Consider the following 13,601-nt stretch of genomic DNA (forward strand, 5'->3'; position numbering starts at 1 on the left):
ATCTTTATTGTTGAAAGTATTAGATATGTTCCCTTCTACCCCTTGACCTCTTCCAGACTGCCCCCCGCTCCATCCCAGTGCCTCTTTTTGCACAAAGAATCTCAGAGCCAAGCAGGGAACTCTGAAGAAGGTTTCAGTTCAGAGTACAAACCCCCAGTGACTGGCGTGCTTCCAAATAGCAGGTGAATAAAGAACTGGGTAGTAATCCACTCTTACCACTGTTCTCACTGCCACCCAGTGTCACTGCAAATTCCAAAAGTTTTTTTTTATTGATTTAATGACTTTATTCCCAGTATGCACCGGAGACAATTGTGCAGGGTAGCCCCAAACTTGGGATCCTAGTTTATAACTCTGTTTTCCTTATGTCCTGTTTTAAACCGCAGTGTTAGTTCACATTCAATGTGTTCTTTTGTGACACTTATGGTCCTATCCTAAGAGCAGACCTTGGGAGGGGCTACCCATGGGCTCCAGATACCCAGGAAGTTGTCCCTAACTTTGAATCTCAGTGAAGAGAAATTATGGTCAATAATTTTCCATTTTAAAGTGTTATCTCATTATATAAATTTCTCCACCATCTCTCAAGGGGCCAGAGATAATAGGCATTTTAAGGAGAATTATTGAAGAAAAGCCTTTGTTAGGCCACAGGATGTTTTATCACACCCTTTTGTACCAACAATCATCTGAAAAGAAGGGTGTAATCCTTCACAGGGGTGTTGGGGCAAAGGAGGCCTCTGCATCACTCACACAAATGATGTTTATAAAACAAAACCATTATTACTGAACTGTAATTGGACATCATATGCCCACATTTACATTAAAGAAGGCTTAGAACAAAACATTTTTAAAAGCAACTTAGCCTCGTGAAAAGAGTCAAAGAGAATTTTGAGCCAACCACAGATGTCTAATGAGAAATTTATTCCAAAGGTATCACACATTTTATAAATACAACTCTTTATTGAAACATGAATTTATTCTTAAAATTAGTTGCAAATACATATTTTCAAACATTAAAAATTCTTATATTACTGTCTGGTATCTTGAAGGAGATGGCTGTCCCAAGAGAACTTCTTGGAAAGTAATCTTTTGGAAGTGCTCAGCCATGAAACTGCATGAGAATTCAAAGTACAGAGTAAACAATATCTTGTAATTAAATTTCATCTCTACCAGCCCCTCTACTCAAATTAATCAATATTAACATGTGCGTTCATAAAACGGAAACAACACAACGTTATTAATTTTAGGCAGGCAAAATATCTTGCTAGGAATTTATCGAACCACCTTTTCTTTCATTTTCTTTTTTCTCTCGCACCCTTTGTCACTCTGTGTGGGTGAGAGTCTGTGTGTGTTTGCACAAGTGCATATGCCCCTATGTATGCAGTTTCTACTTACTTTTAAACAATAAACACATTTCTAAAATCCTTAGCTCAACTGAAGACCTTAATATGATCTACTAAAGATGAAAACAAACACATGTAAGTTTTCAAAGTGTCAGAAATGAGAATATAGATTCCATGAGGCCATTAGAATTTCCTCCTGAGTTAGGAACCTTTAGGGGTCAAACGTCAGAGAACAAAAGAAAAAGGGCATGAATAAACTGCTTACACAGTCACATAGGAATGAGAAGCAAAGAAACCAAGGGAGGAAAAAAGAACGAGGAAAGAAACACGTCATAAAGGAAGAAAGGATACTACAGGCACGAGGCGAAAGGAGGTTTTCATGGTGGAAAATAGAAGGCAAACGGCAAATATAACAGTTAAAGTGAACTGCAAACTTGAAAGTCCTACTGAGGTGACGTCTAGCTGGAGCAGGAAGCAGGCATTCAGGATGGCGGCTGCGCTGACAGTTTTAGCTTTCTTCCTCCTCGGATGCGTCTGAGGAACCAGAAGACTCATCTGACTCTGCATCCAGGGCTCTCCCTTCAAGAGGCGCCCCGGGACGACGCCCTGGCAGGGGATGACTTCTGCGTGTGATTTGATGCATGAGGAACGAAAGCATGTGATTTTGAATCGGGTTGCCGTGGCCCGAGCCGTCTCCATCTCGATCCCGCTTGTTCTTCTTAATCAGCTCCTTTAAGCCGAGAAGCTTGGTGGTCGCTTTAGCCGTGGGTGCCCAGATCTTGGGATCGTGGTCTAGGCCACTGGTCGCCAACACAGGCAGGTAAGGATGGGGCTCAAGACAGTTGATGTTCCCTGCCCTGTCCCCCTCCAAGAACTGAACGATCTGGCAGGACGACTTCTCCCAGAGGAAGATGTGCCCGCAATCACTGCCGCTCATCACAAACTCACTCCGGGGCCCATAGAAATTGACACCTTTGACCGTGGCGTTATTTCTGTGGCCCTTGTACCGCTTCACGTACTGGGCCCCATCCGGGTGGGAGGAGTGGAAGAGGTAGATATCTTCGTCGTTGTAGCTGACCAGGAGCTCTGAGCCGTCGTGGCTGTACACGAGGCAGGTGATGAATGACTGGGACTCACAGTGGACCAGGTGATGAGGGCAGAACTTCTTGAGCACCCCGTGATTGTCAGTCTCATCGATTTTCCTCTGGTCGTAAATTCTCACAAACTGGTCGCGCCCCCCGACAGCAAACTGGTAAATATTGGCAGGATTCACGAAGACTGTGTACAGGCCGATCCTGGACTCATTCTCTCTGGTGACCACCACCCTGGAAGCTGGGCAGTCCTGCCTGAGGTCAATGCCAAAGACAACCGCATCTTCCCCCGCCGTGAGGAACCTGACAGGGGAGTCCGGCACCAGGGCCACCTTGTGGCAGGCGCCCCTGTGCTGGGCCACACGCTTAGAAACCCTGCTCAGCGAGATAGCGGGCAGCTGTGCCACGCGCACCTGCCCGTCGCGGGCACACGTGGCCAGGGTGGAGTCGCTGCAGTTGGGCAGGAACTTGGCCTGGAAGACGTTATTTCTGTGGCCCGTGTTAAAGGCCATGACGGGGCGCTGGCGCACCCAGTCCCAGATGATCACCGTGAGGTCATCACTGCTGCTGGCCAGCCGCGTGCCGCACTGGTTGAAGTGCACGCTGTTGACGCAGCCGCTGTGGCCCTCCAGCCCGTACTGCAGGCGGAAGCGCTGCACAAAGACTCGGGCCCCACAGGCCTCATACACGAAGCGGGCGCTGGAGCCCAGCTGGCGATCGCGCAGCGCAGTGAGCACCTGCCAGCGCGGCCGGGGCAGGGCCGAGGTCTCGGAGGACATCCAGTTCTCCAGGGCCTTGTCCGCCTGGGACACGCGCTGGGCAGGCCAGGCCCCACTGCTCTGAGCAGCCTCCTCGCCCCCCTCCGCTTCCTCTGCTTCCCCCGCCGCCTGCGCCCCTTCCTGTCTGGGCTCGCGGTCCGAGTATGAGGACTCCCCTGTGGCTTCGGCCCTGGCTCCGTGGATCCCCGGGACCGCGCTGTCATTTTCGGGGTCTGCGCTGCCCAGGAGGGGAGCGATGGCGTCCCCGCTGCCGCCACTGGGCCTGCTCACTCTGCAGCGCCTCTGGGCCTGGGACCTTCCATGAAGGTCCCGGGATGTTCGCACCCGGGGCTCCCTCCCTGACTGGTCCCCGGAGCCCCCTGCGCCGTGCCCATAGGCAGACATGATGCTCACTGTGGCCGGCTGTGCTGGAAAAGTTCTAGAAGCCTGGAGAAGGGAGCGGGCCAGCCAAGGGCCTCAGCAGGTCAGCGCACGAGAAGGGCGGCCTAACAGCTGGACGCCAGCTGGGGTCAGCCAAAGTGTAAAGGGCGACTTCCGGTTCATAGGGCAGCAGCTATGGGAGCCAGTGAGGTTGAAAAGACCTCTGCCATCCCATCCCGGGTCTCGCGCGACTTTGGGGCTGCACACAGAGTTCCAGGGCAGAGCCGGGTCCCTGCAGCCACATGACAGCCTCTGTGCTTGCTGTTCCTTCCAAGGCGGAAGCTGCTTGCTCCTTGGAAACATTGTTTCCAGTAGACCAGCCACAACACATCCTCCCAAGGCAGAACACGGACCCGCAGATGCTCAGTGCCCTGCTCCAAGGTAATGTGCTCTTGTGAAATGAATAAGCAAATGCCATGAGAGCTGGCCAAGGCCCGCGCAGCCAGGGAGCTCCTGAAATACAAACAACCGTCTCCAGCAAATCGGACCCCTTCAAGGAAACCGGGAGAGCTCGACTGCCCGCCTACGAAAGCCATAGGGTCACAGGCAAAGCACACAAAGCCTACCGAATTGCATTTGAGAGTTAAAAATGAGTATTTTTCAGTATCAGTAGCTCCCAAATATTGCATTAGACAGGACTTCTGCTAAAGAGATGTACTGTTTATTTGAAATGCAGGTTTCACTGTGTGTCCCCAATTTTTATTTGTTATGCCTGACAGTCTTTTTTAGTGAGAAGTGTAATTTTGTCCCTCAGTGTAATCAAGGCCGAAATCACATGGTCACTCGCAAGTAGACATTGAAATGAGTAACTGCTTCACCAATTTGAAAGAGAAGCACGTTTATTTTCTTTGTCCACCTGAGATTCTATGTATGTATTTGGAGCTCTTTCCATGGAAGATCCTCAGGGGACTCCAACATAATGTTATGAGGAAGAAACTCCTGGACGTGGTCCAATTTAACATAATGTCATGAGAAAGAAACTCTTCTGTGATGTTAAAAACTATCAAAATATTTTCAGTCAATCCCCAAATAGGTAAGAGGCTTGGATGTGGGTGCTTTTAGGAAAAGAATGCTCTTTGGAGACAGTTCACTGTCATTGCCGCGTTAACTTCAGAGCTTTAACAAGTGAATTATTTAGGGTGAGGTCAGTCAGTTTTCAAAGGGCTACGGTAAACTGCTGACTAAGAATGCGGAAAACAGGTTTCTGACACAGTAATTGCAAGATCAATGTAAAGTGGATTGAACATAGAATTATAAAGTTTTCTAAAGGGAGAGACCAGTTCTAATAGTAATGGAAAGGCATGTGAAAGGAGATTCACAGTGATTTCTGAAGAGTAGTAGCATAGCAGTCTGAAAACCACCTGAAAGCCTAACAAGAGTAACACGGAGAAATAAATTAACATATATTTCTGTAATGGAATCATGTACAAAAATCAGACTTAATCAATTAAAATTGAGTACAGCAATAGGAGGGATTCATAACACAGCGATGAGGAAACCACAAATGACAGCGGAATCATTGATAATTTCACTTTCGTGCAGATCTTTATAGTTTTCCTATGCAAATTTGAAATGGCAAGGAAATGATTGAATCAGAATTCAGGATAATTATTAGGAGAGGAGGATGTTAAAATCTGCAAGAGAGGAAACTTAGAGAAATCTTGGCAATACTTAGAGCTCACCCTGGAAAGAGTTTCTGTTGTTCCCTTTGCTATCTATTGTCCGTCATATGCATTTATATACGCTTTTGTATGTATGATACATGGCATAGTAGGGTGTTGTTTTCAGATAATGTTCATGAACAAAGGGTCTTGCTCTGCCATGGACCACAACATACAAAACAAAAGATAACAACAATATTACAGGAAAACCAGAGCATTAAACCCTAATATGCCCTTGCAGACATCGTGCAGGTGAGGAATCGCTATTAATTGACTTGGGAATATGCCTAGTCCCATTTCAAGGAAGAGTTCCGCTGTTAGACGTTGAATCAGCTTATTTTAATTTGATGCTATTGAATTAGTTTGAGTCTTTTTCTACCTGCTCATTAAGTAAACTAACTATGAATTGAATTTTCATTTAAGTTTGCATTTCATTAAGTTGATCCATTTGGTATATTTCCATTCCCGGTCATTCATTCATTCACCACAAATTTATTTAAAGCTTCTAAGGAAACGCCATGTGCTGTTCTAGGTTCGGGTAGTAGTTGGTGAATAAGCGTGGTAATCCCTTCACCCATCGGGAAGTGGAAACAGACAAGTTGATACGTAGATCCTATGAGGCAGAGATGAGTAATATGGAGGGAAATAAAGCTGTGTATGTATATATGGACCAGAGCAGCCGTGGGCAAACTACGGCCCAAGACTGTACCCTTTTATGTAATGATGTTTACTTTGAATTTATATTAGTTCACACAAACACTCCATCCATGCTTTTGTTCCGGCCCTCCGGTCCAGTTTAAGAACCCATTGTGGCCCTCGAGTCAAAAAGTTTGCCCACCCCTGGACTAGAGCATGTTATTTTAGACAGTGAATTCAAAGAATGTCTCATTGATAGGATGACTTAGGCAGAGGGCTGAAGGAAAGGAGAGATGGAGCATGCAAGTAGCTAGGATAAGAATGGTCCCTGGAAAGTGGCATTGAGGGTAAATGCTCTGAAATAGTGGCACAATATGAGTGTCCATTACACTTGAAGGAGGCCCCTATGACTGAAGCAATGCAAGTAAGCATTACAGAGCCTGCCAGGCAAGGGGATTAGGAGAAGCACAGGCCATCTCAACAGAGCCTTTTTGTCTGACCATCCTGAGGAATTTTATTTTTATTTCATTCTATGTGTAGTGGAAAGCCTTTTGAAGCTTGTGAACAAGGGAAAGGCACTATCAGACTTACTTCTTGAAAAGAGACCCTGTCTGCTGTGTGGAGAATAGAATGGGGTAGAAAGAGAGAGCAGAAGCACAACGCTATTGTTCTCACCCAGGTGAGAAATGACGGTGGGTTAAACTAGGATGAGGATGGAGCAGTTGGTGGAAATGGGTTATGTTTGGCATATATTTTGAATGTGGATGTGATAGTATTTACTCATAAGTGGAATGTGTGTGAGGTGGGTTAGTCAGGATGCTGGCCTGGTACACCTTTCACTTGGGCAAGTTGAAGCAGTTCCTAAGTGGGTTTTGTTCAAAGATGAGAGAAGGCTGTAGAGAAATCACAAGGGAAAGGTCAGGACCTCAGGCCTGTAATGACCAGGAAGACATTGTGCCGCTAGGCCTATAGGTGGGGAAGAAAGGGAGCAGTTACCAAAACCTGAGACAAAAAAGGCAGTGTAGAGCAGGGGTGGGCAAACTTTTTGACTCGAGGGCCACAATGGGTTCTTAAACTGGACCGGAGGGCCGGAATAAAAGCATGGATGGAGTGTTTGTGTACTAATATAAATTCAAAGTAAACATCATTACATAAAAGGGTACAGTCTTTTTTTTTCAATAGTTTTATTCATTTCAAACGGGCCAGATCCGGCCTATGTGGGGAAAAGGGAGCAGTTACCAAAACCTGAGACAGAAAAAACAGTGTAGAGGGTCTGACCCGCTAGACATGAGCGATCATTAGGCATCAGTCAGTGAGCTCAGAGGGAGGGCGCTAGAGAGACACATTCCCCCAATCACAATGGGTTCTTAAACTGGACCGGAGGGCCGGAATAAAAGCATGGATGGAGTGTTTGTGTACTAATATAAATTCAAAGTAAACATCATTACATAAAAGGGTACAGTCTTTTTTTTTCAATAGTTTTATTCATTTCAAACGGGCCCGGCCCGTGGGCCGTAGTTTGCCAATGGCTGAGGGTCTGACCCGCTGGACATGAGTGATCATTAGCCATCAGTCAGTGAGCTCGGAGGGAGGGCGCTAGAGAGACACATTCCCCCAATCAGTTTTCCATATATAAGATAATGTCATCTGCAAACTTTTACTTCTTCCTTTCCAATTTGGAAGCCTTTTACTTATTGATTTTCATGCCTAATTTCTCTGACTAGAAGTTCCAGTACTCTGTTGAATAGAGATGTCAAGGACAGATACCCTTGCCTTTTTCTGGATCTTAAAAACAAAAACAAAAAAAGAACAACTGAAAAGCTTTCAGTTTTTCACTGTGTAGTATGATGTTAACTGCAGCATTGTGATATGTGACTTTTATTATGTTGAGGCAAATTCTGTCTATACTTAGCTTGTTAAGGATTTTTATCATGAAAGGGTATTGAATTTTATCAATTTTTGCACTTACTGTGATGATCATGTGATTTTTATTTTATTTTTTAAAAGTCTTTATTATTTAAAGTATTACATGTAGTATTACCGTTCTAACAGCTGTATATGTTTGTGTGTGTGGGTGTGCGATCTTTACAGTTTTCCATATCTTTAATAATAAAAACAGAATTTGCACATTGACCAAACAACTGAACAGCAGAACGACTGTCCAGATGACCTTCCAGATGACCACACTATGACATGCACTGGCTTCAGGCCAGCCAAGACAGATGTGATGCAATTGGTCAGGGGGGCCCCACCATTGCCCCATTATTGCTTCACAGAGGGAGGCCCAGGCCAGTCAAGCGATTGCACCCCATGCCTGTTTCCTGCAGAGGGATGCAACCCTTTGGGGGTGGGGGGGCAGTGCAGCACAAATGGCAAGCAGTGGCAACATTGGGGGCGGGGCCATCTGCTGGCAGCCTGGGGTAGGAAAACCTGATAGGCCCTGATCACCGGCCTGGCCTTGGGACCCTACCCTAGGGGTCTCAGATTGCAAGAGGGCTGAGGCACACTCCCCTCCATGCACAGATTTTGTGTACTGGATCTCTAGTATCAAATAACATCACCTTCAAATAGTTATTTTTACTTCTCCCTTTCTTATTTGGATGTCTTTTACTTATTTATTTTCATGCCTAATTTCTCTGGCTAGCAGTTCCAGTACTATGTTGAATAGAACTGTTAAGGGGAAGCATCCTTGCCTTTTTTCCTGCATCTTAAAGAAGCAACAACTGAAAAGCTTTCAGTTGTTCACTGTGTAGTATGATGTTAGCTGTGGGCTTGTCCTATGTGGCCTTATGTTGAGGCAAATTCTTTCTATACCTAGTTTATTAAGAATTTTTATCATGAAAGGGTATTGAATTTTGGCAATTTTTTTGCATTTATTGTGAGTATCATGTGATTTTTATCCTTCATTCTGTTAACATGATATACCACTTTGACTAATTTGCTTATGTTGAACCATCCTTGCATCCCAGGGATAGAGACCATATGGTCATGGTGTATTGTCCTTTAAATGTGCTACTGATTTTGGTTTGCTGGGGTTTTTTTGGTTGAGGATTTTTGCATCTCCATTATCAGGACTATCGGCCTGCTGATTTCCTGTAGTGTTTTTGTCTGCTTTTGGATTCAGGGTAACTAACAATGAACTATGCAAAAGGAAATTAAGAAGACAATCCCATGTACAATAGCACCAAAAACAATAAAATACGTAAGAATAAACTTTGTCAAGAAAGTAAAAGACTTGTACAGTGGAAACACTTAATATTATTAAAATGTCCACACTACCCAAGGTAAACTACAGATACAGTGCAATTCCTGTCAGAGGGGAAATGCAGTCAAGATAATCCTTTTTCAGTCTGGATCACCACTGGACAATGATTTAGTAGTAAGGGTAAAAACTGATAATGCAAGGGAGATACTAGTTTTAGGAAGAATGTCTTGAATAGGCAGAAGGCATAGGATTCAATGCACAGGTAGAGGAATTGTAACAGGAAGGCAGACACAATATTTAGCACAGAGGCAAGTATGTTATTAGCTTTATAGGTGGAAGAATGTGCATACTCTCTTCTAATTGCTTCCATTCTCCCAGTGAAAAAAGAAGGAAGGGTATCAACCATTAATGAGGAAGATGAAAGGTGTGCTGGATCTTGGAGGCAGAAGAAGATATGGACTCAGTGAATGGGAGAATGAGTCCAATAGGGGAGTGGAGAATTGTTGCCTGGAAGCAGAGAGGGTCCACTTGTAGTTGTACAGCATAAAAGTGAAATGAGACAACATGGTGGTCATTTGTGTTTCTCTATTTCAGATACTTGAAGACAGGAGTGGAGTAGGCAAATTCAAAGATTAAATTAAAATCTAAATTTTTTTGCTAGTTGAGGATAATGGAGAATTTGGGGGCAAGGGATCTAAGACCCTACATATTGAAATTTTTATAATAAGGAACCATGAGGCAGGCTGGTGTGCCTCAGTGTTTGCGCATCAACCCATGAGCCAGGAGGCATGGTTCAATTCCTGGTCAGGGCACATGGTTCAATTCCTGGTCAGGGCACATACCTAGGTTGTGGGCTCAATCCCCAGTAGTGGGGGCAAGCAGGAGGCAGCTGATGGATTATTCTCTCTCATCGTTGATGTTTCTATCGCTCCCTCCCTCTTCTCTCTGAATTCAATAAACACATATTAAAAAAATGAAGAACCATGAATTTAACTATCAAGAAGGATATTACATACAATAGGGGACCATAAAGAGGGCAAATTTTATAGGGTCATTGGATTGGAAGTCCCAGTGGAGGCTACTTTTGCTGGGATCAGCAGGTGTGTTCAACCAGAGAGGAAGTAGAGTTCGTTTTTGCTTTACTACCTCATGACCTGTAAGTATATATGACGCGTAGGAGGGCAGGATGACCCAGAACACTATAATCCGTACCAGCCTATTAAAGCAAAAGCAATTTGATTAAAAGAGTAAAGTAATTCACTCTAAGACATGGCTGACTGATAAGCTTAATTTTCCCAGAAGCTATTTCCTTAATCTAAGAGGATTTTCCTAGTCTAGGAGAGAGTTTTTTTTAGAAGAAACCTTCCAGAGCCACTTGAATATCTCAGGACATTACTATAACCAGTTTTTAAAAAGAGCTAGATTGGGAACCATCTATCTTTGTCTATTACCATGGCCGGCAAACTGCGGCTCGTGAGCCACATGCAGCTCTTTGGCCCCTTGAGTGTGACTCTTCCTAAGCCTTAGGAGTACCCTAATTAAGTTAATAACAATGTCCCTACCTATATAGTTTAAGTTTAAAAAATTTGGCTCTCAAAAGAAATTTCATGAATGGGTCTTTGTTCTGTTTTGTTTGTCTGGATTTCACTTATCAATGAAATCATACAGTACCTGTCTTTCCCTGTACCTGCTCTAATTACTCTTACAGGCCAGCAGTACTACTGCCTGATTCTGAGAGTGGCATTCAAAGAGGGGTCTTACCTGATCACCTCAGTGTGTTTGGGGATTCAGGAGAATCCTTTCTGAAATATTATCCCACCTCCCTCACGGAATGGGATTGTCTCATTTTCAGCCTTCACAGAAAGAACACCACAGAGTTGTAAACCAGTCATTTTCATGAGGTGAAGTGTGTACTAAGATTAATAGAAACTTTTTTCTGAGCGCATCATTGAAAACAGTCTTAGAGGTCACGTACTATAGGATTTTATTATGCCTCTATCGCCTTAAAAATATCTTTATATGTTTTCATATTGTTAGCTATCTAATACTCTTCTTTTTTAATTCTATTTTTTAATTACAATTTTCATTCAATATTATTTTGTATTAGTTTTAGGTGTATATCTCATGTTTCAATCAGTGCTGGCATGATGGCCAAAGAAAAAATAAGCAGTAAATAAGCAAGCCAATAAATATGTAAATGTACAGAAACATAAATAAGTGAGTGAGAACTCAGTTGGTAGGATTATTCAGCATATGTGAAAAATATATGGTTATTGGCATACCTCTCAATGTCCCAACATTTATTTTAGATTTGGCATGGTAGTAAAATAGACTAGCAAGATCTTCCTGACAGTGGAACCATGGGTCAGAGAGAAAAATAGGTAACAGAATTCCTCCTAGGAAAGCAGAAGAATCAAATTTGGTATTTAATAGTCAGAAATGTAGAATATACTTAGAAGTAAAGTATGGCTAGAAGTATAGAAGTATGGAATGATGTGGTATAGAGGGATTGCCAAGTTTTTTTAAATTCTTTTTGGGGTGTCTTTTGTTGTTGTTGTTGTTGTTGTTTTTATCAAAAATAAACTTCCTCTTCTTTCTGGGCACAGACCTTAACTTCATTTCCCAGCCTTCCTTTCAGTTATGTGGCCATGTGATAGTGGGTATATCAGAAGCAGCAAAATATTTCATTTCTAGACTTAGTGTCTAAGAACTTCTCAGGTGTTTTTTTAACAGATTCTAATGAGGATGAAAATGATCAGGGCTCATATGTAAGATGGGTCCTTTCCAAGTAAAGACTCAGGACTTTATTTCATTTGGATGTTATTTTATTATTGCTGTTGAGAGGAACCAGAGTTTGCCACACCAAAATATGGATTTGGGGAATATTTAGTATGTTAAACTGGTTATTTCTAAGAAACAAAAGACTCAAGAAGAGCTCTTTATACCCCCCTTATCTGCCTGAAGAAATTCAGATAGATAAACTTGCTTACATGAAGAAAATTTTAAACAATACCAAACAGTACATGACATAAAGATCTTTTCTGAACAAATTAGAAATCTAGAAGACAAAGACACTCCTAAGTGTAAACTTAGAGGAATCAAAGACAGTCCTGCCCAGGTGGTGTGGCTCAGTAGATGAACATGGACATGTGAACCAGGAGGTCACGGTTTGATTCCTGGTCAGGGCACAAGCCCAGGTTGCAGGCTCAGTCCCTAGTGTGGAGCATGCAGGAAGCAGCCAATCAATGACTCTCTCTCATCATTGATGTTTCTCTCTCTCTCCTTCTCCCTTCTTCTCTGAAATCAATAAAAATATATTAGAAAAAGAAAAGAAAAAGACGGTCCCAAACTACTATATGTTGGAGGCAACCGGGCCGATCAGGGAAAGGCACCGCCCCCATCACCCAACTGCTGCTGCCACTGCTGGCTACTGCAGCTGCCTGCCCTTGACCCTCGCAGCCACTGTGGCTTTGTCCGGAAGGATGTCCAGAAGACATCCAGTCTATCTCATCTAATTAGCGTATTACCCTCTTATTAGTATAGATCAGTGCTTGGCAAACCGCGGCTCTCAAGCCACATGCGACTCTTTGGCCCCTTGAGTGTGGCTCTTGCACAAAATACCACGTGTGGGCGTGCACATACAGTGAGATTGAAACTTCGGGGCCCATGCGCAGAAGTCGGTTTTCGGCCTGGGTGAGTCTATTTTGAAGAAGTGGTGTTAGAAGAAGTGGGGGTACATTCGCTGAGGTCGACCCCTCAGATTGAGGATGTTTTTAGCAAAGGCCAGCTTAGGAGTACCCTAATTAAGTTGATAACAATGTACCTACCTACATAGTTTAAGTTTACAAAATGTGGCTCTCAAAAGAAATTTCAGTTGTTGTACTGTTGATATTTGGCTCTGTTGACTAATGAGTTAGCCGACCACCGGTATAGATAATATTATGACTTAATCTTCTGTATATAAGATACCTGTTACCGTGGCCTGATTCTACAACCATAATTGGTTATGGAATAGGGTGGAGTATGAAGGTAAATAGTTTTATGGGAAAAGCACTGGTCTTTCTTTTTAAACAAAATATGTAAAATCATAATGGTGCAAATGCTCATGTTCCCTAATGCCCTAGCTCAAATTGGGAGATGAGGACATAGGCAAGGGAGAACATTGAAAAATAGGCAGCTTCTGCTACACTGCACCAAATAATCACCTTATTGGTTTTTCCAGGGCTTTTTCCTATTCCTCATCAACCCCTTCTAGTCATGGAGTACCCTTGGATCAGTTTCCATTCTTTGTAGCATTCCTCCTTATACATATACTAGGGGCCCAGTGCATGAAATTCGTGCACTGGGTGTGGGGGGGTGTACCTCAGCCCAGCCTGCCCCCTCTCACATACTGGGAGCACTCAGGCATTGACCCCCATCACCCTCCAATTGCAGGATTGGCCCTTTGCACAGGCCTGATGCCTCTGCCAGAG

General features: G+C 43.7%; 1 pseudogene; it reads right to left on the bottom strand.

Annotated features, from left to right (window-relative positions):
- Positions 1-1,845: 1,845 nt before the first annotated feature.
- On the bottom strand, positions 1,846-3,591 carry LOC102763975 (annotated as a pseudogene).
- Between the last annotated feature and the right edge of the window lie 10,010 nt (positions 3,592-13,601).

This window comes from Myotis davidii, unplaced genomic scaffold, assembly GCF_000327345.1.
Source record: "Myotis davidii unplaced genomic scaffold, ASM32734v1 scaffold1497, whole genome shotgun sequence".
NCBI lineage: Eukaryota > Metazoa > Chordata > Mammalia > Chiroptera > Vespertilionidae > Myotis > Myotis davidii.